Below are 26,170 nucleotides of genomic sequence, written 5' to 3'. Positions count from 1 at the left end.
TGCAAAAGATACCCCATAGTTTGGCATTTCGTGTGGCATCGGGCATTGGGGTAGATAATCTCTTTTTTTCTGAACGGATATTTCTACAGGACTCGTGGTCCTGGAGGGAGTTGCCCATTTTATTCTGTTGTTGTTTGCTTTCTGCAGCCCCAGGATACGCTGCCTGAAATGCGGTGAGCCTTTCAATATGAACAGGCAGGATAGTTTTAACCGGTTAGGGTTTTGATAATTGCCTTCTATTAATTTTTTTATCTTTTTTATTCAGCAATCAGATCAGTTCTTTGATTTCTTTTTGTCATGTGTCCCTGCATTTTCAAAGAACTTCTGCATTTTATCTTCCAATCCCTAATCCTGTTCCCCACTATTTTAGCTCTGACCCTTGCTCAATTCACAGTGAACTATTATTCAACAATTTTACTTTGAATTGCGTTGCCATCCGTCTTTGTCTATTATCTCTTTCATCATCTCCTATGGAACTATAATGACTGCCCGGTCTGTCTTTAGGACTTTCTGATCCTATTTGGTTGGAATGATGTCTTCTTGCATCTTAATAAGATTTTTTTTTCATTCTCCGTGTGATTTAATGCTAACTTCCAGATTTACCTTCTCCCTCTGTGCTCCTTCCCTTTGCCTTGCACTGCTTGTCCATATGATTATATTCCTGCTCTCATCCTTGAATGAGATAAAACATATAGAGATCGGGTGCTCTCCAGCAGACCCCTTGTGTAACTTGTCTGTGACGCAGCTAGTCTGATGTGGATGATGGTTCAATTATTTTATCAGTTTATACCTGGATTGTAGATTACCGTGCAGAATCCCAATATCCACTCACCTGTAGTAATTTATCTGGTGCAATTTTGCTTCTTTGGGATTGATTCATTTCTTCTACCCATTGTCTAGTTTCTCTGAGTTGAAAAAGCCCACACCCGGAACCCTTTGTTTCTAGGGCTCTTCCAGGGTGCTTACTGTGTCTTCTCTTCTCCTCTTTGTCTTATTGATTGTTAGGTTAGTTTTTTATGTTGCTGTTTCAGTTTTCACAATCGTCTGTGTCTCCTCAGATTTTCGTAAGAAACTGAGAGATGTTATATTTGGCACTGCAGAGTAGAGGTCATTTAAAGCTTAAATATAAACCCTCAAGTTTTGTTTTTATTTTTTAAGATTTTATTTATTTATTTGACAGAGAGAGAGACAGCCAGCTAGAGAGGGAACACAAGCAGGGGGAGTGGGAGAGGAAGAAGCAGGCTCATAGAGGAAGAGCCTGATGTGGGGCTCGATCCCATAACGCCGGGATCACGCCCTGAGCCGAAGGCAGATGCTTAATGACTGAGCCACCCAGGCGCCCCTAAACCCTCAAGTTCTTAACCCCTGACTCATCTGGCAGCGTACCGTACTGTATTTCTCTAGTCCATTTTTCTGGACTGAATTCTGTCCCCCTAAAGTTGGTACATTGAAGTCCTAACCCCCAGTATCTGGGATGTTTTTATATTTGGAGAGAGAGTCTTTAAAGAGGTAACCAAGATAAAATGGGGTCGCTAGGGTGGGCCCTAATCCAAATGAATGGAGTCCATATAAAAAGAGGAAATTTGGATCCAGATTATACAGAGGGGAGACCGGGGAGAAGACGGCCATCTACGAGCCAAGGAGAGAGGCCGCAGAAGAAAGCAACCCCGTTGACACTTAGATCTCAGACTTCTAGACTCCAGAGCTGTGAGTTAATACGTGTTTGTGTTTTAAACCCCCTAGTCTGTGACACTTTGTATGGCAGCCCTACCCCACTAATACCTCCTTTTACTTTCCCACACCAATAGATGACTGCTTTACCCACTCTCTTTATTCCTCAAGCCTCCGTATCCTCCCCCATGTTCTCATTTTCAGCTGATGACCCTGTTTCTTATTTCACCAAGAAAATATAAGCAAAAACCAGAAAAAAACATTCACAGATACTCATTACCACTCCAACCCACAGATATATATGGCACATACATGGGAAAAATACAGAACATCTGAGACCTTTGCATTGGGTATTCCCACTGCTGCAATGCTCTTCCCCAAGATGTCTGCATGGCTAACTTACTCGCTTCTTTCAAATGATTGCTCAGATAATGTGATTTTTCTAGGAGTTCTAGCCTGACCAAGCTATTTGAAACTACAATGCACTTCCCAATCCTAAACTCATCCTTACTCTGATCAAGTCTTTTCACAGCATCTACTAATTGTCTATATGATTTATGAATTTATTACATGTTATTTATTGTCTGTCCCTATCAGAAGACAAGCTCCAAGTATATAGGAATATATGTCTTTTTGTTTCTAATCTGTCTCAAGCACCTAGATCACTGTCTGGACACAGTAGGCACCAAATAAATATTTATTAAATTCTTTAATAAGCTGAATATCTTCAAACAATTATAACTGTCCTCAACTCATCTTTCCTGTGTTGTTTGTGGCATACTTATAAAAGCTTCAGAGGGGAGAGGGGTGGGGGATTGGGATAGGCCAGTGATGGGTAGTAAGGAGGGCACATATTGCATGGTGCACTGGGTGTTATATGCAAGTAATGAATCTTGGAAAATTGCATCAAGAACTGGGGATGTACTGTATGGTGACCAATATAACAAAATAAATATTATTAAAAAGAAAGATTTGATATGGTAGCCTATGGCGTATCCTGAAGAGTCACAGGTACACCAGTGTTCTGGGTACACCAATTGATTATCAATGTCCTAGGACAGCAAATAATGAATCTGGTATTTATAATGGTGCTACCTTCCTTACCCAGCAGAAGTACCCTTATATGCTGCCTTACGCCTAGGAGAAAGCAGAGTATTAAGTATCCACAAGAGTATCAACCTACAGTCTCCCTATGAGAATTCCTATTCTTAATGAACTTTTACTGGTTTACTGGCTTTTCCCACAATGCTCCCCACTCTGCTAAATTCCCCCGGGTGTGATTCTATTGTAGCTCCCTTAAAACTGCTCCCTTAAATACTTCTCAGCTATGAGGCACTGTTACTCAGAGGTCAAGGGTACAAGATTTGGAGCCAAGTAGCCTGAGTCTGAGTCCTCACTTTACTTCTTCATGCACATGGCTTGTCTCACCCTCAGCTTTCTCATCTGTAGAACGGATCATATGACAGAGCATATCTGAAAGAATCTGTGAGGACTGAAAGAACTAATGCACGCAAACTATATAATAGCATTTTTTCAGAGGGCAAGCAATCAAAAAATGTTGTCTATTGTTGTTGCTGTTGTTGTTAACTGTCCCTGGCATCCATCTGATACCCAGGATGAATTTTTTTAGAAACTTGCAGAAGCAATGTTTCACTCCGTTCCCTGTAATTCCCACACTAGACTTTTATTTTCTCTATTTCCTTAGATGCCATCACCTGGGCTGTAGAATGCAGACACATTTGTAGGTAAACCTAATTTTTATCTAGCCCTGCTCTCCACTGAATCTCCTTGCTCCTTGTTCCTTGGAGCTCCTGATATGCTATGCAGCTACGGAATCAGGGTTATCGTGGTTCTCCCGTGATATTGTGTCTGGCTACCTGGAATTCAGCCTCCCCAGGAGAAAGTTTTCCTGTCCTATGGGTTCTCATCTCTCTAGGACCCCACAATCTGAATCTGCACTCATCTTTGACTTATTGGATTTTCATCATTTTATCTCTAATATAAATGCTTGTGAGCTTGTAGCATACAAAAATTCCCTGAATTGTATAAATTCTCTGCCACCTAGGCACAAATCACGATTCTATATAGGATTAATATTGTCATACAGATTAGTTTTATCAATATATCCTAATATTTAACAGTTTCATTTGATAAAATTTACTGACCCCTCCCATTATATGTCAGTCCTGAACAAAACTATCCTATTTCTTGTGCCAGCATTCTATAGCATAGTAAGGAAACAGATCTTAAATAATCAATACCCAATGTTGACAGAGGAAGGTATGTGATGGCCTGGGATACAACACAATAGGCTATTAGTTTTATTGTAACCAAATTAAATTTAAGTATAGATACCCTTACATCCTAAGAATGCTTAGTTGTTTTATAAGCATCTCAATGAAATCTGTTAAATTACTTCTTTGTAATCAAAGAAAATTGTGTGAAAGAACAAACCTGTAGCTTTTCTTCAAAATTTCTGATGAGAAATTCTTGTACATGGTTGACATTGGATCAGTCCCTTTTACATGAATACACGTATCTATATCTACTCCTTAATTAGAAAGAAAGAAACTTTAGGAACAATGGCTCAACTCTGGAGCTCAGCAGGAGACCTATTTTGATGTAGCCCCACAATTTAGTAGAAAAAATTCATTTTTTACCCTAGACTTATGAGTGTTTGATCCAGAAACAATTTAGTATGTTTGAGAGTATCCTTCCAGTACCTTTGGCTTTTTGCCCAGTTTCAATCAAAGCAACACTTTTATTATCAGGTGATTTCTTTCTGTCCCTTTGATGTCGCTTTAACTTGTTAAACGGGTGCTCAGTTTTTCTTTTTCATCAAACTTTTTTCCAGGTTGATTTCTAAAGGCAGAGAGTATTTTTAGGCTCTACAACTAGCTCTTCTACTTGCCTTATCAAATCCCATAATTACAAGCAGACATTCATGTAATGAGAGGGAAAAGGGGCCTGCAAATGTTGAACACAATCCAACACATAGATTCTGGAATCTGACCAGAGTGAACAATGACCACATTCCTATTTTCTCAGTTGGAAATGAAATGAAGTTCATGTGCCCCACCAAAACTCCTTGATACCATTAAGGTTTCAAAAATTAACCATAGCTTCTCTTTGCAAAATTTGGAGAACCTACATTATTTGTACTTGAATATTACCGAGAATCATATGCAACTGAATTAATTTTTAAAAAATTTTTATTTTAGAGAGAGTGCACGTGTGCAGTGGGGAGGGGCAGAGAGAGATTCTCAAGCAGACTCCCCCCGCTGACTGCAGAGCCAGATGAGATCATGACCTGAGCAAAATCAAGAGTCAGACACTTAACCTACTGAGCCACCCAGGCACCTGCGAATTAATTTTTAAATGGTGGTTAACACTGACCATACTGTAATGTATTTATTTCATTAATGCCAATATTTGTGTTTTAATAATCTCATAAATTACTTAATTCTAATTGGCATGGATGAGAACGTTAGTAATGGCAAAACTGTTAACCTACCTTGATTGGCTTGGGCTTTAACTAAATTTTGGAAAAACTACTGCCTTTTTAGCTGCTGGGACCTACATTATATCTTAATATCTCTATGAACAGAACCTAAGTCTGAATTTTCCCCCTCTAGATCCCCTGAATTTTCAGTGTAAGCAGCCTAATAGTCACTCAATAAATACTTGCGGAATTAATAAATGGATTATTAAGTAAATTAACAAGTCGACTCTCAAGGAATGATTTTCAGTTTTTGACCCAAACCTCCACATTATGTGGAAACATGAAATCTGCAGTTAGTTTGTTCAATAATGCCTACATTCCTGAACCTCCATCTGTTTTGCATCTAAGAGTCCTTCCCTAATTTCTATTTTTTTCTTTTTTTTTTTAGAAATATTTGGTCTCGTGCTTATTTTGAACCTTGTGCTGCTGAAGCTTGGCTCCCTGCTCTCTCCTCCTCACCATGTAAACTGAGGTGGTAGCCTGGGCCCTATTCTCAACTCATAGTCACATGACTCCTCTCTGAGACACATCCACATCTCAAAATCACCCAGTAGGGAAACAGGAGAAACTGAGTTTTAAAGATTTTCGGTGAAATATTTTCTTCAAGGCTTACTTTAAGGTTTTGATTTTTTTTTCAGATTTTCTCAGTTATTCTCTTTCCTCCACAGACAAAAACTATCAAGCAAACAAGCACAACCTCAGATTTGCCCATGGGAGATACCAGAATTTACTATAAGATCTAAATGTCCCCCTTACTCTGATCTTCCAGAAACTTGCAGGGATTCACTTGACAGAGAAAAGTGATGCCTCGCTTACATCAGGTTAGGATCTTGCTCTGTGTCCTTGATGAATAATATTAAAAATGTAAGTAGCTTCATGCATATTTCAAAGCACTATAAATAGAGCAACCTAATTTCTTTTCTTTTTAATTTGAGAAGAGTTTGTGAGATCTTTCCAAAGAGGTGCCAAGAAAGTCATTGTTTGTTTCCTGATTCAAGAATGCAGACCCAGCTCCAGTGCTTATCTCCACCCCTTCCAATATCCCCAGTGAAATGATAATACATAAATAAACCCCATTACATCAGAGAAAATGGTCCATCCAAAGAGAAGAGATTTTTAACAAATTTCCAAAAGACAGTAACAGAATGGAAGCCTGTTGACAGATTAAAAACAGCACTGCAAATATGCAGAGGACGATGACAGTAAAGGAGGGAATTTATCTTTCAAGCCAGACTTCAGAGAGCTTCCAGACTCAAGATTGGCCAGGACAAGACAGAGAAGGGAGGAGGATGTGGAAATATCTTCAGAACTGATCTTTTTTCTCTTTCAGTTATATTGAGGTAAAATTGACAAAATTGTAAGATATTCAAAGTGTTCAATGTGATGATCTGATACACATATATACATTGTGAAAGGATCCTTCTTGGAGGTAATTGACACACCATCACTTCAATATTTAGTGTGTGTGTGTGTGTGTGTGTGTGTGTGTGTGTGTGTTGGTGAGAACATTTAAGTTCTATCGTCTTAGCAATTTTAATTAGACAACACAATGTTATCAACTATAGTCACTATGCTACCTTTGCTCTTCAGACCTTATTCATTTTGTAACTGAGGATTTTATCCCTTTTCCAACCTCTTCCTATTTCCCCTGACACCCTTCCCCAGCAACCACTTTTCTACTTTTTGTTTCTATATAAGACGAAGGTCTTGATCAATTTCTTTCCTTCTCTACTTCAAGGAAGCACAGGTTTTATGCTGACAAACACCTGAGAACTTTAAATACATTTATTAAACCACTATGGAAATATAGGGTTGACAGGTTGGCTTCTGGAACTCCATTCTGTCATGTTGGGAGACACCATTCTAAAAACTAGCTTCTCCCCTTCTCATCCTCAAGTTGGTAAGGGCAGCTGATAAGCTCTTTCCATACCAAGAGCACAGAGTAATATTTCCTATGGAGTGAAAACACTGAGTGGGAGAATACCTTACACACACAGCAAGACAGAAACACAGACAGGTTTCCTTCAAATTCAACCACGTCCTCAATTCGTAAACATGAACAAACAACTCAAGATCACCATACCTGTGTAGAAAAACAACAGATTAAAGAAAACCTCTAAAGGAACAAACAGAACAGACTCACTGGTACATTTTAAACTTTCCTGATTTGACCTGCATCCACATATGAACTCTTTCTTATGGTTGCAGCACACAATATAAAGGTTAGGACCTTATGAATATAAAAGTGAAGGTGGAGCAGACACGAGGTGGGGGGTGAAAAGTAGAGACCAAGACAAAGGTCCAGGTGCCAACAGCAGCATCTTTCAAAGGGGTAGAGGCTGTCAGGAGAAAGTGCTTACATTGAAGGGAGCAAGAAAGAACATATTCCTTAAAGGCGTAAATGGAGCTAATAGAAAAACTATATCAAAAATTAAAATAAAAGGACAGGAAAAGAGAATATAATGTCAAATAAGTCCTATTCTTTTAAATCTCTAAGTAAGTAGATATAGAAATAAATCAAGTGATATAAATAATCACAGAACAAATAAATACAGAAACCATTTATATTCATTTCCTCTGGCAAATTAAACTGGGCATTTTGACAGTGTACAGGGGACTATTGTTTTTCATTATAAGCCTTTCTGTTCTGTTTCATTTTTTATCTTGTACATAAATTAATTTTAAAAATCAAAGCTGGAGATGAGTGCAAAGAGAATTATTTTCTCTGATTTTCAAGTTTTAGAGGTCATAACATACTGAATTAGTTTCTCAGTTAGTACAGATGTCATTGGATCGGCTAAATGGTCTTTAAGCACACAAAAAGTTTGGATTCACCTACCCAGAAACTCCTGGTCGGAATCTCACAGGTGTTGTCACAGAGTAATGTGAGACCGAAGGTGGAGAATCACCGCTTTTGGCATCCAGGCATTGAGAAAGCCCAGATACACAGCTCACTGCCTCTGGTCTTGTCTCTATCCACTCCTCTCTCCAAATCCTCCTGCCTTTCATCTTCCACATTTCTCATTTCTTCTTCACATGAGACTGTGGCCTCCTTCATTCCTGACTTTACACTCAACTGTGGTTTGCATCTCTGGCTTAATAATTCAATTTTAATTCCTACTTACTCCCTGAGTTTATGGTTTGGTTTGGCATTTTGGTCCCAAACTGCTTTGATAACCCCATCATCATTATCCAAGCCTACAGACCAAATCATTTCTATAAGATATTACACAATCCTGAAGAAATCATAATGTCACTCTCTGAGGTTCATGAATTGACACAATAACTTTGGTAGTTCAGATTAAAGAAATATTACAGAGTCAGGAATCTGGGGAACTAAATTCATAGCATTCATCACTTTATGAAGGGTGTTTCAATACTTTGCCTCTTTATGCTGTATTCTATAAGAATTTTCTCTAGAGCTTCCTGTTAAATATTTAAATCATAGTTTATTTTCATCACTTAAATAAATCAATACTGTAAAGTACCATCGCTTATCCTTCACCACTTAAACCTAATTGTATACACATTATAATGTAGTTCGAATTTTTTTTTTTTTTTACATTGAGCTTTGCACAACAGTGGGTAGTCCAGATGAGCAATGATAGACATTGGGATCATAATATCAGGCAGAGCATTTACCAATAAGAATACCTCAAAATAGGGGCGCCTGGGTGGTGCAGTCGTTAAGCGTCTGCCTTCGGCTCAGGGCGTGATCCCGGCGTTACGGGATCGAGCCCCACATCAGGCTCCTCTGATATGAGCCTGCTTCTTCCTCTCCCACTCCCCCTGCTTGTGTTCCTCTCTCACTGGCTGTCTCTCTCTGTCAAATAAATAAATAAAAATCTGTAAAAAAAAAAAAGAATTCCTCGAAATAAAGTGTCATTAAATATTTCAGTATTCAACCTGTAAGTGCCACTACTGTTCAAAAAAAAAAAAACTTAAACCTTCCTCTTAAATACCTAAAACTCATATAGCCCTTTATTAAACACTCATATTGATCATTTAGTAGAAGACTTAATGAACCCACAAGCAAGGATGTCCCACAACCCCTTCTCTACTTTCACTAGTTTCCAGAACTTGAGCAAGACTCAAATTCCTTCTGCAACGTTTTCCTAAACATCCAAATGGGGACATGCTACTCAGAGTTTTGGTCTACAAACAACAAAGACCAACTCTAACTTAACACAGAAAAAGAAAGTAGCCAAAGGGTATTGGATTGCTCAAAACCCTAAGAGTAGCCCATTACAGGCTCATAAAATGAGCAAAAATTAGGGGAGGTGAAATAATGTGCGAGAACATTCCGCTCAAGACACCACTGGAAACAGCATCACAAACATCCCAGACGCAGAGGATCATTTAAGACAAATCCCCTGCAAAACTGAATCCCACCCCAGGCAGAAATATCTGATCCGCCCGGCCTCTCCAGCTACCTTGGGAGTCCCTGAAAATAAAAATAAGAGCTAATATTTTTATAGCATTTTTTTGATGACTGGTACTATTCTGAACCCCACAGACAGAAAAACATATTTACTCCTCACAACAAACACATGGTTTTGTTTTTTTTTTTTATCAATTGGCTAATAAAGTTGTTCATTTTTGTCAACCAACTAATAAGAGGTACAAAGAATAGTAACAGTTATTCCCTATTTCACAGATTAGGAAACTGGGGCACAGAGATGATAAGTAACTTGCCAAGATCACACAGCTGGTGAGGGATAATGCTAGAATTTAAACCTCTTTATGCTAATTTGTGTGTCCTCTGTGGTGATTAATATGTCAACCGCACAGATCAAGAGCCAGAAACATAATGTATGTTCAGTAATTATGTGATAATTACGCAATTGTGTGATTGTGTGATGGTTCCTCTCAAGTCTTCGTGAAACAGGAATCACTAAGAATGAGGTATTTCAAAATGGCTTGCTAAAGTGCGTACGCTTTAGAAGTACAGCCTGGCTTTCTAGATTGAGTGGGTACAGTTCTTTTGAGCAGAAGACACTTTGGCATCTGAAGATCAAAACTGCACAGATAATGGGGAGAAACACTGACAATAAAGTCAAGATGAGCAGCTTAGCATGAGGCTTCCCATTCATTTCCCATCGTGACATTCAGAGAAAATGAATCTTTGTACCGCACAAGACTGCGTGTGCACTGCACACTATGATGTTTGCCACTGGGGCTGCCTGACATCCCACCTGGTCTCCCCTGAGAACAGAAGTGGCTATCTCAGGACACCAATAATCCATTCACAGCACATCCGTATGAATGATGAGCATGGCCTGTCTGCCAGAGAATGTTCTTGGGTATCAATAATTAATATTTGAGATTATATTTTAATTAAATATTTCCCTTTTAAAAAAAATCACCAAAAGATTACTAACCAAACTCAAGTCCTCTGCTTACTCATTTGCAAAGACTTTCAAATTTATGCAAGTAGTAATAAGCAGAAACTACTAACAGAGTTGTTTTTTTTTAAAGGCGGGGGAAGGGAGGACTGCTCAGTTACTGCTGAAGCCCTGGGGTGTCGAACTCTGCCTCCTGGGAAACATCTTTACACATGTGAAGGGACACAGCATTTCACAGAAGGCAGCGTGGCAAATACTGATTTACATAAACCAGTCCTCTCGCTTCTTCTCCTTACTTCGGCATCCCACACATACTAACGTATTTCTCTTCCCCCAAACGTGCCTACTTTCTTCGCCTCTGGCCTTTGTATGTGATATTCTCACAACCTCGAATGCCCTTCCCTCCTTTTCCTCCATCTGTTTACCTAGTTAGCGATTACCTTTCAGCAAGACTCCCTGAGACTGCTGGTGATCTTTCTGTCAACTCCTATCATCCCCCGCGTCACCGCACTCTTCATTCCATAGCATGATGGTATATTTTTGGTGGCCACCCTGTAAGAAAAAGTAGGGTTGGGGTCTTGTTTACGGCTCCCTGTATCCCTAGCAGCAAGCTAAATATTTAGCACCAAATGCGGATGCTTTTTCCTCCTTCCTAAGCGGTTCCTTGTTAATTTCATATCAATCTATGTCACCGCGTATTTGAGGAATGAGCTATTTTCTCTTTTTGTAATGAATAATTTCCTTTTACATTAATATCACCAATAGAGAATAAGGGAGTGCCATAACACTGCCTGACTTATTCTTCCCTCACATTTTTGCTCAAAGGTCACATTCCCAGTGAGACCTATAAATAGCATATTTAAAATTGCACCTTCCATAAGAACATTCCTTACTTATTTCTCTCCATAGTATTTACTACTGCCTGAAACACCATATGTCTTGTTTATTGATGTGTTTATTATCCATTTATGACCACCGGAATACAAATCCCACAAGTGCAGTAATTTTTGTGTTTTGTACATTGCTGTGTCCCAGATCTTAGAGCAATGCCTGGCCCGTATAGATGCTCCGTAAATATTTGTGGGCTATAAGAGAATCAAGCAAGCAGAACTGTAATATCAGCTCTGTATTATTGATTTGAGCATACAGCTGGCAACTGTAATGAGCATATTCCTGGATTTCTGTGGGATAAGCTGAATATGTACAGCATAACACCAAAGAAAGAGTATGGACTTCCAAGTCACGTGGAATTGTTTTTTTTCTATTTGTTTTGTTTTGTTTTCTTTTTTCTTATTATTTTATTGCCATGAGCATAGCTGGAAAGTGGGCACTACGATTAGTCCCCCATATTCAGCAAAGGAGACATTACAGACAATGTAGTCAATTGGTCTAAGGTCACTTGGTGAATGTAATTGTCCTAACATAAATCCAGACCTTTTGGAAATAATGTCGCTTATTTACTGTTTATTTTATGATCCCCCCTCGACCTTAAATATCCCTAATTTCTCCACCAAAATTAAAAAAAATAAATAAATTGAACACAGCTTATTTCCATGGGCATCCAACAGATTTCATGAGTTGGATGACAGTCGTCTTAGGGTGAGACTGATTATTCCATCCAACCTTCATCATCTCATCTGTTCACTTCTGCACAACCTTGTTAAAGAAACCCTGCACCAGGGGCACCTGGGTGGATCGGCTCAGTCTGCTGAGAGACTGCTCAGGTCGTGATCTTGGGGTCCTGGGATCCAGCCCCCTGTTGGGCTCCCTGCTCAGCAGAGAGTCTGCTTCTCCCTCTTCTTCTGCCCCTCCCCCCTGCTCATGCTCTCTCTCTCAAATGAATAAATAAAATCTTAAAAGAAACAAACAAACACTGCACCAGGGGCACTTGGATGGTTCAGTGGGTTAAGCATCCAACTCTTGATTTCGGCTCAGGTCATGATCTCAGGATCATGAGATTGAGCCCCACGTAGGCCTCAACATTGGACTCCAAGCTGAGCTCAGAATCTGCTTGTCCCTCCCCCTTCCCTTCTGCCCCTCCCCCTCGTCCTCCCCCCTACCACGTGTGTGTGCACTCTCTCTCTCCCTCTCTCTCTGTAAAAGAAAGAAGAAGAAAGAAAGAAAGAAAGAAAGAAAGAAAGAAAGAAAGAAAGAAAGACTGTACCAGAGTGTGCCATCTTTCCATATATAAAAGGTGTGTGTTACATTCTATATGGGATTGGTTTTGAATCCCAGTTCTATGCACAGCCATTGTGCAATTTTTAGAAAAATCACCCAACCCGCCTGAGTCTCAGATCCCTCTTATGTGAAATGGAATAATGGTAACAGTAACAATAATAATACCTATTTTCCAAGGCTGTTATACAGAGTGGAGATAATGCAGGTCAGGGATCTAGCACAGAGCCTGGTATACAGTAAGTGCTCACTAAGTGGTAACTATTGCAATGATTGTTATTACCATTATTTTGGGGGGCAGAGTGAATGAGAAAAAATGTCGTGATGGTGGTTTCTATTTAGAAGCTCATTCTTAACACTTGGAAACAGAATAATTTGTCCCCACTTATTTTCTGTGAATTGGGAAAATGTACTCTCTAGGAGAATTTTTAATGTTTTGCGACCCAACAACGTTGGAGGTAGAAAGCCAGAAGAACTTCACTTCTATGTTAGGTTCCATGATGTGAACAGCAAGGACAGTAATGGATGATTGTTGACAATTCATGTCTTTCTTTGTCACATGGGTAACCAAAACCACCTAGAAAACTCACACCTGGGAACGTAACCCCGCTGAGACTCTGGCACATTCCTGCCCACATCTCCCTGATGGACATTTTAGGGCTCTTTACAATGGCAGCACACTCCCATGAATAAAGTAAGTGAGGCCAAGGAAATTAAGCCATAAATTTGAAGAGGATAAACTGCTCTTAATGAGACTATGGCATGCCAAAATCAAATCATTTCATAACAGTGTAAAATACTGCAAAGACAAAAACAAGACTGATGACTTCAAAAATAAGTATCTGCCATTAGTTTGGATATTTTGAGCAAAACATTTAATTGACCTCTTTCAAAAGCTTCTTTTCATGGAAAACTGAAAACCACCGGGGTAAATAACTATTTTCTAATCCTGAGTGCTTTTCGACACTAAGGGAGAGAAAGGATAGATGTATAATAGGAAGTCAGCCATGTCTGAGGAGTCCTAAAATCACTTAAACATGCAGATTAAAGTGCAGTGCGCTCTGAAGCAAAATGCCCTGCTTTATGAGTGCCTCGAATGACTCAAGCACAATACTGATGAAATTACAATAAGAGGTTTCTTTACCAAAACAAGAGAAGATTATTCATAATGCATCGAGCAACATCCCCTGGAAAGTCCAGGTTTTCGAGATAAAGTTCCTGTACTCAGTTGTGCTCGGAACACTTTGGATTTACATTTTAGTACAGGAGCAAGTGCGGGCCTCCTGCTAGATCACAGGTGCGGCTGCTCTGGAGAGGGGGGCCAGAGTCAGCGACTGGGAGTCAGCCATCTGGGAGGCATCTGGGAGGGAAGCTCATTCTCCACCCCTAATTGCTGAAGGGAAACTTGCACTTTGTATGAGAGAAGATATGAATAAACAGTATTGATTTCTTGTGTTGCTGTCATTATCATTCATTGTTACACCTTTTCTTACACCTTTAATAAGTGCTTTTGGTGATTCAACTCTGATTTAAAAAATCATGAATTTAAGGGAAATAGGTGTCCTAGCAATAGTCAAAAATTCTCAGTTGTCAGAACATTCTCCATTCTGGACTACCTCTATCAAAATCCCTGTTCCCCTGCCCAAGTTCACCATTAAGGTCCTCAATCCTTTTTTTTTTTTTTAAGATTTTATTTATTTATTTGACAGAAAGAGACAGCCAGCAAGAGAGGGAACACAAGGAGGGGGAGTGGGAGAGGAAGAAGCAGGCTCCTAGCAGAGAAGCCTAATGTGGGGCTCGATCCCATGAACGCTGGAATCACGCCCTGAGCCGAAGGCAGATGCTTAACGACTGCGTCACCCAGGCCCCCAAGGTCCTCAATCCTGTTCAACATCTCCCATGCCGCAGCCACAGCCTTGGCCTCCCCCTCCCACCCTCGCTGCCACAGGACTTCTCTCTCCCAGAGCGACCACTGGGCTTTAATATTCCCATCCACACCTGAGCCAGGCACAATGGTGCTCCCACCAGGGTCCCATCCCGAGGTGGGTGTGAACACCTCCTCCCCACCGTCTGCAGCTTAACATGGCAGAAAAGCCAAATTTATGATCCAGCCTTATTGTGCAAGGCAAACAGTTTTCTTCCCCACCCCCCTCTACTCTGCAAACACTGCATTCAACAGCAAGTAATCAAGTTGAAGCTGCTTGTAGTTAAATGAAGTTATGCACCTCTGGTTCAGTAGGAACCAGTGGGCCCATTGACAGGTTACTTGGGTTTCTAGGACAAACCATATCACATTTGATAGAGAGAGAGAGAGAGAGAGTAGAGAATGATAGCAGATGTAACTACGACATGATGACAGCAATTTACAAACTTCACTAGAAATCATTCTCATTTCTGTGTGTTTCTATAGATGTTTACGTTTACATAAATCTGCATGTGCGTATATGAGCATAGATACATATATGTGTATATATGTGTCCTGTACTCTCCTCACCGTCAATTCTCTCTAGTAATTCCATCCATATCCATGGCTTCCATCATCATCTACAAAAGGTGACTCACAGGTGTGTGTCTCCAGCCCAGACATCTTTGAGCTCTGGCTCTGTCTATTTGATATCTCCTCAAACTGAACACATATCATTTTATCATCTTGCTTCCTCCTTTTGTGAGGCAAGGTGGGGTGAAGGAGAGCCTTGGTCCTTTTTGTGTGTTTTTTTCTCTCACCACCATGCACTGAGCGGTATAAAACAGAAATCTGAGTCACCATTTTCCCTTCCTTCATCCTAAATGTCCAATCTACCACCATGTCCTGTGCATTTTGACCTGTATTTTTCTGGCCCAGCACATCATCTCCACCTCCTTTCACACCATCGTCCAAGCCTACGAGGAGTCCAAGTGTGATGTTTCCCTTTGCAATAGATCAAAGCAGGAACTACGTTAGGAATATAAAGTAAAGCCTACCTTACAGTCTAAAGGCACCAGAAAACGTGGGGTCCAGATACTTCCTTGGGGCTTATTACGAACCATTCAAACCTACCGGAGCCTCCAGCTGTGATCCTGTTGTCTCCCTCCAGTCTATAAAAGCAGATAAATGGCCATGAGGGAAGACTACTCAGGAGAATAGTAGAAGTTATGATTAAAGGAGAGTCCTGTAGTTTGGGGAACCATAAATCACCATCCTCCGACACCACCACTACCCCCAGAAAATCAGGTGAGGAGACCAAAGGATGGCTTCTCGATGGCATCTTCTTCTTCTTTTTTTTTTTCTGGTAGACTTGTTTATCTCTTGCTTGTGACTATTTGAGTGAAGAGGAAAAAAACCGGAAAGAGATGTCACTTCAGAGACGTAACCACATTTGTTTTGAGTTCCCACATTTGTTTGAGTAAGGATGAGTAAGTGTCCCATGGGTCCAGTAAACACCATGGAAGTTACTTGGGCATGAGTCATCCAGCCAGCACCTGATACAGGGGGACTGGCAGCAGGGCAAGGAAGAGCCAGCAGCAAGAAGGGACGGGTAGGACATGGGAGGTGGGGTAAGGGCTGCGAAGTAGCTAGACGTGAGGAGGCCCTCCAGGTGCCATGTAAAGAACCCATGTGTGTGCCTCCAATGACAGTGGCAGTTAGAAGCCTACCACAAAAGGAATGTCTTCAGCCCACTAGAATTCACCAGAGAAACAACAGTGGTCAAGAAAGAAGGTCACAGGCATCAGCTAAAAGAAAGGCATTCGATCCCTTTTCTCTTATCTCCTTCCCAGATCTCAATATATCAAAGGAAGAAAGGATGTCAGAAAGGAGAGGAGTGAAAGCACAGGCCACACCCTGTCATTACTGAATGTTCTTCAGGCCAAAGCCTGGACAATGCTGGGAAGAAGTGGGGAGAGTCTGAAAGTGACATAAGATGGAGGTTTTAAATGGGCCCGTTGTGAACTGGACCAAATGACTGAAGCGTCCAACAGATATGGGTCTGTTCAGTTGTCACCAAAGGATGGAAAAACGAGATCTGACAGGGTGTATTTGAGGGGAGTAAGAGGAGAAAACAAAACTGCTTTAGTTTGTATCTGTGCTTAAAGAAGCACAGACCTTCCATCAACTTAGATGTAAAAGCCACCAATACCTTTCAANCCTTCCATCAACTGGATGTAAAAGCCACCAATACCTTTCAACTAGACCACTATATTAAATCACTGACAGGTCTTATAAAAAAAAAAAAGTGTATCTAACCATGTCACCCTCCCATATCTAATTAAAACCTTTCCATTTAGTATCTATTATTTTAAAGACCAAGACAAAAATACTTTAACTTAACTAGGAAGACTTGCAATATGTGGATCCCACCTAAAATCCCATCATCATGTTGATCCAGACGCTCTTCTGTAGCAATTTACTGCAGCTTTCATGCAATTCCTTTTACTTTCCATGTTCCTTCATGCCACAGGCCCTTTGGACATGTTCATCTCTTTGAGTCTGTCCCATATTTTGCTCAGTTATCTCATAATCTCCCTATAGATCTCAGCTCAAACACTATGTCCTCAAAGTATCCTTTCTTGTCCCTGCTAACTAGGTTATATCCCATGGTTAAAACTACCCTAGTGCTGTGGATAACTCCTTCTGGTATTTGTCAGGGGTGCACTTTTATATTAGTATGTGTGGTTATTTCAGTTATGTCTCTTCCTGTGCTCTCCATCCTCCCCAACCCTCAACAGTATGCTGTGTAATGGCAGAGACCATGTCTGTTCATGCTTGTTTTTGTATCTCCACTGTCTCACACAGTGTTGGACACTATAGTATCAAATAAGTCAATGTTTGATGAATTAATGAATTACAGAATTTATGTATTATTGTCGTAAAAATAATAACTACAGGGGCGCCTGGGTGGCACAGCGGTTAAGCGTCTGCCTTCGGCTCAGGGCGTGATCCCAGCGTCCCGGGATCGAGTCCCACATCAGGCTCCTCCGCTGGGAACCTGCTTCTTCCTCTACCACTCCCCCTGCTTGTGTTCCCTCTCTCGCTGGCTGTCTCTATCTCTGTCGAATAAATAAATAAAATCTTTTTAAAAAATAAAAATAACTATTAAATTTAAAAACCTGAAGTTCAGCAGTAGCTTTTTTTCTTAATCTGGATTGATGTTTTTAATATGCCCGTGGTCACCATAATTTNCTATTAAATTTAAAATGCTGAAGTTCAGCAGTAGCTTTTTTTCTTAATCTGGATTGATGTTTTTAATATGCCCGTGGTCACCATAATTTTGGTCAGTTGGCCAAAAGCCATAACAACATGAAAAGTTGACAATGAAGCCCAAAATGCAATAAGGTCTCAGGTGTTAAGCCTATGGTGGATGTGTCCCAGGTCACAGAGTTGCCCTTCCTGAGCATCTTCGGGTTAGAACCAGGAAACACTTGGATAAATCTACTAGGGAATAAAAAATAAAGAACAGAAGGTAAAACTATGCAGACCCACTGACAGGATCTACCTTCCGATACTAATTCAAAGGGAAATTATACCAGCAAAAGCACTACAACAGTGAGTATATAGTAAGTCCCAATAATGCTAGAAATTTACTATGATAATTATATATGCATATTTTATTTGCCAATAAAGTATGATCATGTGCAAAATTCAACTGCAATTTCTCTCATGTTTAATTTTTAATGTATTACAATTTTCAAAATTCTGACCAAGCTAATGTTTTTATACTTTTAATAGCAGACTTTTCAAAGGTCCAACTTTTCTTACATTTTTATTTCTCATTTTCTTATATTTTTAAGGAATTAAGAGTACACCATTTTATTAGAATTCAGAGTATTAAATTGACATAATACATTAACATTTCAATCTGGACACAGTCGAATTTTACAGACATCCAGCAGCCAACCTTCCCAGCCTCAGACAACACATGGAAAACTACTTAGATTTCCCCAGAATCATTGGTTAATAGAAACTGTCATGGCTCAGTAATACTTTGTGTTTCTGATACCGAGGCAATGTCAATCCTAGAATGGTTATTCTTAGTGTGAAATTGGCTGCTTACTTCTGGGAATACCATTTGAAAAATAACCTTATGTTTTTAAGGTTATTCTTAGAGTGATTAAATAATTTCCAAATGGCTGTTCCACGCTGGAGAATTTCTTTTCTTTCTAGAAAAAAATTTCACCATTTTTCAACCCCAGAATGTCATCTTCATTCTACAAAATGTATCATAAACTAAAGCATTAAAGTGAAAACGAAACCTTATATGTGCATCAAAGTTTCAGTCAGTGCCAAATAGTGACAAGCCTTAAAAGGAAATGGAAAAAAAAAAATCCAGCACTCTTTGGAATATAAGTGCTGTAATCCTTTACTAGAAACTCTTTGATTTAAACATGTGGTCTGAACACTGTAAGCCCAGGAGTCCCACATAATTAAAAACATATTTAAGGCAAGAGTTTCTAAAAGACATATTTATACAGTCTTTTATTTTACTTCATTCAAAAAGAATGCATGTAATCTTATTTTAAATATTAATCATCATTATGAAAACTATGGCTTAGATATGGTAGTAATAGTTCTTTACTTACCTTTGTTGAGACAAGCAAGGTGAATAATTAGGATTTAGTTTACATGAAAACGCCTGATTGCTTCTCAGTTTTTTTTCTTGAATTTCTGGGGTAATCAATAATCCAAAAGGACTATTCCATGTTCTTACTCATGATTTCCTTATCTCATGACTTTATCAGTATCATTTGCAAAAGGAAAAGTATGATATGTGGTTACTACTGTACAAAGTCATTAAACAGTAATGTAAGCGGAAAAAAATATGATAAAAATGGCATTTTTCTTTTACAAGTGAAACCTGTGAATCAATCCAAATAACATAGAAAAGGCTGGGACTCAGAGGGTGGGCGAGGGGGTGGAGATGTGGTTGAGACCCCTGCCCTTTGTGTAAGAATACGACGCTCGTGACTCATGGTCAGGAAACCATGCTCTTTAAATTTCAATAACGGTGATGAGCTTGTTGTGAGTCATCCGTGCTCTTGCCCAGATGTTTCTGTGACTAAGTGCTTAATTTTCAACAAGTGCATACCAGCAAAACAAACATATAGGACAAGATACTTATATTAATTTATAATGTTTATAAAAATCAACAACGTATTAAATTGCTATAATTTCTAAACCACCTCCCATAAATATGCACAGGTTTGCTGCACAAAATGATCGAAGCCATCAGTATTTTTCAGCACTAGTCACTGAAAACTCTCCAGCCACTTAGCAGGGACACTAAGTCACCAGCAGCCTTGAAAGACATGTTCATATTACCAGTCACTGGGGTCATTTTACCGCTATTCTCAATCTATTCAGGGCCATACAGGTTTTTTTTTTTCCTCCTTCATTCCACAAGGTAGGAAGCAAAAAGTATTTTCAAGTCTGCTCTACGTTTAGAGGGAATATGGACATATAGAGCTTTCTTCACATTAGGTTGTGGGTTTCCTGTCAAAGGCAACCTGTTCAAGGAGTGGGTCATGGTCATGAGTACCTTTTTGCTGAGGTTCAGCTCTATTCGGTAATTGCAGAAAACACATTATCACTATTAATGCCTTTGCATTGTACTTATTTTTTTTTCCTTAATGGCTTTATTTCACTGGTTAGCAGTATGTTCTAAACCAATGAGGCCAAGAGAACAAGGATTAATTTTTTAAATCATCCAAAAATTACAATACTTATCTACATAAGTCATAANTCCATAATGGCTTTATTTCACTGGTTAGCAGTATGTTCTAAACCAGTGAGGCCAAGAGAACAAGGATTAATTTTTTAAATCATCCAAAAATTACAATACTTATCTACATAAGTCATAAATACAAATTTTATAAATAAAATACTACTTGAGAACAGAGACCCACCCTGTTTCCTTAGGGTGGCATGCAGAAGAATATAAATGAAGCAACAGAGCCCTTTTGGGGGAACTGAGGCTTAAAAACAGAGAACACAGGCAGTGCCGTATTATAATAGGATTCTGACCCTTGAATAATGTGGGACTTAGGGGTGCCACCACCCCCCACAGTCAAAAACCTGTGTATAAATTGACTCTCCCAAAACATAACCACTAAGAGCCCACTATTGACAGAAAGCCTTATCAATAATATAAACACTTGATTAACACCTACTGTGTATATTATATGTATTATATACTGTATTCTTACAATAAAGTAAACTAGAGAAAAGAAAATGTTAGAAGGGGGGCGCCTGGGTGGCACAGTGGTTAAGCATCTGCCTTTGGCTCAGGGCGTGATCCCGGTGTTATGGGATCGAGCCCCACATCAGGCTCCTCCGCTATGAGCCTGATTCTTCCTCTCCCACTCCCCCTGCTTGTGTTCCCTCTCTCGCTGGCTGTCTCTATCTCTGTCGAATGAATGAATAAATAAAATCTTCAAAAAAAAAATGTTAGAAGGAAAATCATAGGGGAGCCTGGGTGGCTCAGTCAGTTAAGCATCTGATTTTGGCTCAGGTCATGATCTCAGGATCCTGGCATTGAGCCCCACATCATGTTCCCCACTCAGTGGGGAGTCTATTTGTCTCTCTCCCTCTCCCTCTGCCCCTCCCCCTGCTTGTGCTCTCTCTGGCTCTCTCTCAAATAAATAAATACAATATTTTTTTAAAAATCATGAAGAAGAGAAATGCATTTACAGTGTTGAACTGTATTTATTGAAAAAAAATCTGCACGGAAGTCGACCTTCTAAGTTCAAACCCATGTAGTTCAAGGATCAACTATATAAGGCAAGGTTAGGCCACAAATTTTTTCTTACAACCAAAAGAGACTGCCTTTTCTCAAAAATTACACTTGGGAAACCCTAGGAGCCTTTGATATCTCAACAGATCTCAGAATTAGTAGAAGAGATCTATGGAAACTCTAGAAGGAGAAAATTAAAAATGGCAACAGATGTCAAAAACCAATGAATCATTTCAGAAACCTTTGTGTTACAAAAAGACTTGTATACATTTTAGTAGCCTTATTTAAGACTTCTCTAGAAGGCATACAGGGAAGTACAAGTTGAGTGATTTTTATTAAAATTGAGTCTTTGGAGTTACAACATGAAATCCTCCTAAAATTCAAGACCTTCGTCTTGTCCTGCTCTATTTACATTGATTGTTCATAAGTAGAGATCATATAAGATAGAAATCAAGATAAGTTTAGCACAGTTGATATTACTTGTGGATTTGTAGTAGTGACCTGCAAGTCTACCTGATTTTTCAGTATAATACCTTAGAACCAGGAAGTTTAATTGTGGAAGGAAAGTGGCTCTGTTTAGAATGATAGGCACATCACAGCTAGGTAATTGCTATCCCTCCATTCTTTTCCTATTACACTGAGTAAAATGCATAAAGAAAATACGCCAGTATAGAGATTTATAAAAATATTTTTAAAGAGAGGGCGTTATCACATTTACACTTCAAGCAATCCTTTGTGGGGACAATATTGAGCGTGGTTTCAAGTGGGAAGAGCACAAAGTCAATTAGAAAGCTATTTCATGAGTGCAGGTAATTAGGAGCCTAAGATTGGAGGTCCAGCTGTTTCATTTGTGCCTCAACCCACCATCACTCCTCACTCTTCCACCACTCTTGATAAAAATTAAAATGAAATTAGAACAAATAATCAATGGAGCTCATGTAATCACCCAAAGTGAGTGGTTAGAGCCAAACCTCCTGAACTAGATACGGTGGTGGGCAGAGGGAAGGTCAGCCTAAAGCAATATTGGGGAGCAGGGGGACTCAACTAACTGAAGCTCTGGACCTTAGCAGTGAGCACTTTTTATCAGGGCCATGTGAATATCCTAACTTCAGCTGTTGACGGAAAAGCATTCAAGAAAGGAAGACTGGAAGGACTAGAAGGAGGAAAGCAATAGAATAAGCCAGCAGTGATGTGGGTTGAAAGACTCATGGCAAGTCACTGCAAATTGGAGTAACCGATGTACTGTTCACTGCACAGCTAAGTAAAAGATGGTTCTGCCCACAGGTGTGGGATGGGAAGTCTGGGTGACATTCCTCCACTTGGTTCCAATACTTTATTTGAAAGGTTGAACATTCCCAGACCACCAAACCCACTTGTGTTCAAAGGGAAATTCAAAACCAAGACTAATATTAAGATAATTGATTTCTATATTATCATCCATTTAAAATTGTTAGTTTTGTTATCTACTTTGATCATGCAGATAATTTGGAAGAGACTTTTCTTTCAACTCTTTCCTGTTTTTTTTATTTCATTAATTTTCAAGTACTTGTAAAGCATTGGACATCTAGGATTTCATTACAACATGAATATCTTAATTTTTAAAGTTACTAAAATTAGCCTTTACTGGTGCTAAGTGCTCCTTATGGTTTCTTTTCTATGTTGTGAGAATAATTTGGAAGGGGCAGGAATTAAGAACATCATGAACACAGCTTTGGAGACACACACTTTAGTTTCATGGGCAGACTACATTCAGCTAGAATCCAGTTAAACATCTCAAAGGAACTTTGGTGCTATGTGTGAGAAGAGCACAGGAAAGCATTATAACATATAAAGGAGAATAGCATCTTTATAGAAATGAAATCTCAACTGGGGTCAATCCTTCGTTTTTAGCCCTACATTCTCATGTTGTTTCCTTCTTTAAAAAATAACATTTACGAAAACATTCTAAACATGAAAATAGCCAATTCATTTTTAAATATTTTATTGTAGTAAAAGGTAGCATAATATTTGCTGTTCTCACCATTTTTAAACGTACAATTTAGTGGCATTAGTTACATTCACAATGTTGTGTAACCATCACCACTATCTGGTTCCAAAAATTTTCTGTCCCTCCAACAGAAATCCCTACTTCTCCTTCCTCCAGCCCCTGGTAACCTTTAATCTACTTTCTGTCTCTATGAAGTTGCCTAATCTAGATATTTCATAGGCATGGAATCATACAATATTTTGTCATTTTGTGTCTGGTTTATTTCACTTAGTATAATATTTCCAAGATTCATCCATGTTGTAGAATGTATCTGTATTTCAGTCGTTTTTATGACTGAATAATATTCCACCTCATGTGTTTTGTTTATTCATTCATCTGTTGATAGATGGATACTTGGCTTGTTTCCACCTTTTGGCTTTTACGAATAATGCTGCAAAGAATATTGTCATACACGTATCTGAGTCCTTATTTTCAAATCTTTGGGGTATGTACATAACAAGTGGGATTGCCGGGTCATTTGATAATTCTTTTTTTTTTTTTCTTTGCAGATCTATTTATTTATTTATTTATTTACTTATTTATTTGAGAGAGAAAGAGCATGAGAAGAGGGGAGCAGAGAGAGGGGGACAAGCCGATTCCATGCTGAGCACGAACCCAATGCAGGGCTTGATCTCAGGACCCTGAGATCATCACCTGAGCCGAAAGCAAGAGTCAGACACTTAACCAACTGAGCCACCCAGGTGCCCCCATTTGATGATTCTATATTTAACTTTTTGAAGAACCATCAAATGTTTCCACAGAGGCTGCACCATTTCATATTCCCACTAGCAGTGTATGTGGGTTCCCACGTCTTTTTATCCTTACCAATGCTTGCTATTTTCTTTATTATTATTATTATTATTATTTGGCCATTCTAATTGGTGTGAGGTTTCATTATGATTTTGATTTGCATTTCCCTAATGACTGATTCCAATTTATTTGTAAAAACCACATTAAGTAAAATAGCTAATATTTATATTTCTAAAGGCTCATTTCTGGTCTTTTATTTTCTAAGGTGATCTTTAAAACTTTGTGTCCTTAGATCAATATTTTAAAATGTGTTTTAGGGACACCTGGGTAGCGCAGTCATTAGGCGTCTGCCTTCGGCTCAGGGCGTGATCCCGGCGTTCCGGGATCGAGTCNCCCTTAGATCAATATTTTAAAATGTGTTTTAGGGACGCCTGGGTAGCGCAGTCATTAGGCGTCTGCCTTCGGCTCAGGGCGTGATCACGGCGTTCCGGGATCGAGTCCCACATCGGGCTCCTCTGCTGAGAGCCTGCTTCTTCCTCTCCCACTCCCCCTGCTTGTGTTCCCTCTCTTGCTGGCTGNTCTTCCTCTCCCATTCCCTCCTGCTTGTGTGCCCTCTCTTGCTGGCTGTCTATCTCTGATAAATAAATAAATAAATAATCTTTAAAAAAATAAAATGTGTTTTATAGAGAAGAATAAACTTATTTGCATTTTTTTCATTTGTAATATACTCTAGAGCCAAATTCAGTGACATTTGGATGAAAACATATGGTTTTAATTTTTTTTTAAGTGTGCAAATATTCATGCAACATTTCAAACCAAACTGATAGCAGCAGAGAATACATTCGATGCCCAGATATTGCTAAAATCCTTAATAAAAGCTTCTTATTCATCTGATTTAAATAATATATAACACTCTTCTAATTTTTATGAGAGCCTCTTTAAAAGATTAGATAAAGGACTTTTTCTTTATATTATGTTCTTGATCAAGATACATGTCTGCTTGTTAAAAATGTAGCTTTAAAGTACCTTGAGAGGGGCACCTGGGTGGCTCAATCGTTAAGCATCTGCCTTCGGCTGAGGGCGTGATCCTGGCATTATGGGATCGAGCCCCGCATCAGGCTCCTCCGCTGGGAGCCTGCTTCTTCCTCTCCCACTCCCCCTGCTTGTGTTCCCTCTCTCGCTGGCTGTCTCTCTCTCTGTCAAATAAATAAATAAAATATTTTAAAAAATAAAATAAAATACCTTAAGAATGTCATCTGATCCACATGAGTTTGTAAGATACAAATAAAAACATTTGTCTATCTTAATATTCAGTTCTCTTTCAAACACACCTATTTTCAAATTCTTATTTTATTTTTCTCAAAGTGTAAAAATTGGGGCTTATTTTTTAAGAGCTGTTGGACATGACAACACAAGAATTAATTATCATACTTTAAACATAAGTGTTCTAAAAATACGATATATATGTTACTTGGTAATTAAACCATAATTTAGACATCCAGTGGTTTTAAATCATTAAGTTCTATACACTGTTTAGACATGCAGATTACCTGTCCCTAATATTAAGATAAAGCTTCTTCTAAAGAATTTTTTATTTTCACAATTTATTCTCCATAAAAGTATATGTTAATTTGGTATTTCCTAATTTCATAACTCATACTGTATAGAGAGAAAAATAACTCTTGCATAAATACACTCTGACTCAATTATATTCAATAGTTCGAGGACTTTTTTTTTAAGATTTTATTATTTATTTATTTATTTATTTATTTGACAGAGAGAGAGACAGCCAGCAAGAGAGGGAACACAAGCAGGGGGAGTGGGAGAGGAAGAAGCAGGCTCCCAGCAGAGCAGGGAGTCCGATGCGGGGCTCGATCCCAAGACCCTGAGATCATGCCCTGAGCTGAAGGCAGATGCTTAACGACTGAGCCACCCAGGCGCCCCAATAGTTTGATGACTATTAAACTAATATTTTCATTTCTTAATAGAATTCCAT

General features: G+C 39.1%; 1 long non-coding RNA gene across 1 annotated transcript in view; it reads right to left on the bottom strand.

Moving 5' to 3' along the window:
- The window catches only part of LOC117804094, a 59,514-nt gene extending 43,589 nt beyond the window's left edge, over positions 1-15,925 (bottom strand). Inside the window, exons 1-2 of the long non-coding RNA XR_004628266.1 lie at positions 15,655-15,925; positions 10,959-11,070 (exon numbers count right to left, since the gene is read on the bottom strand). This is a non-coding gene — a long non-coding RNA (uncharacterized LOC117804094). The remainder of the gene's footprint in view (positions 1-10,958; positions 11,071-15,654) is intronic.
- Positions 15,926-26,170: the final 10,245 nt, after the last annotated feature.

The sequence above is a fragment of the Ailuropoda melanoleuca genome, chromosome 10 (genome assembly GCF_002007445.2).
Source record: "Ailuropoda melanoleuca isolate Jingjing chromosome 10, ASM200744v2, whole genome shotgun sequence".
In the NCBI taxonomy this organism is placed as follows: domain Eukaryota; kingdom Metazoa; phylum Chordata; class Mammalia; order Carnivora; family Ursidae; genus Ailuropoda; species Ailuropoda melanoleuca.
This window is presented reverse-complemented; position numbering and strand designations above follow the sequence as displayed.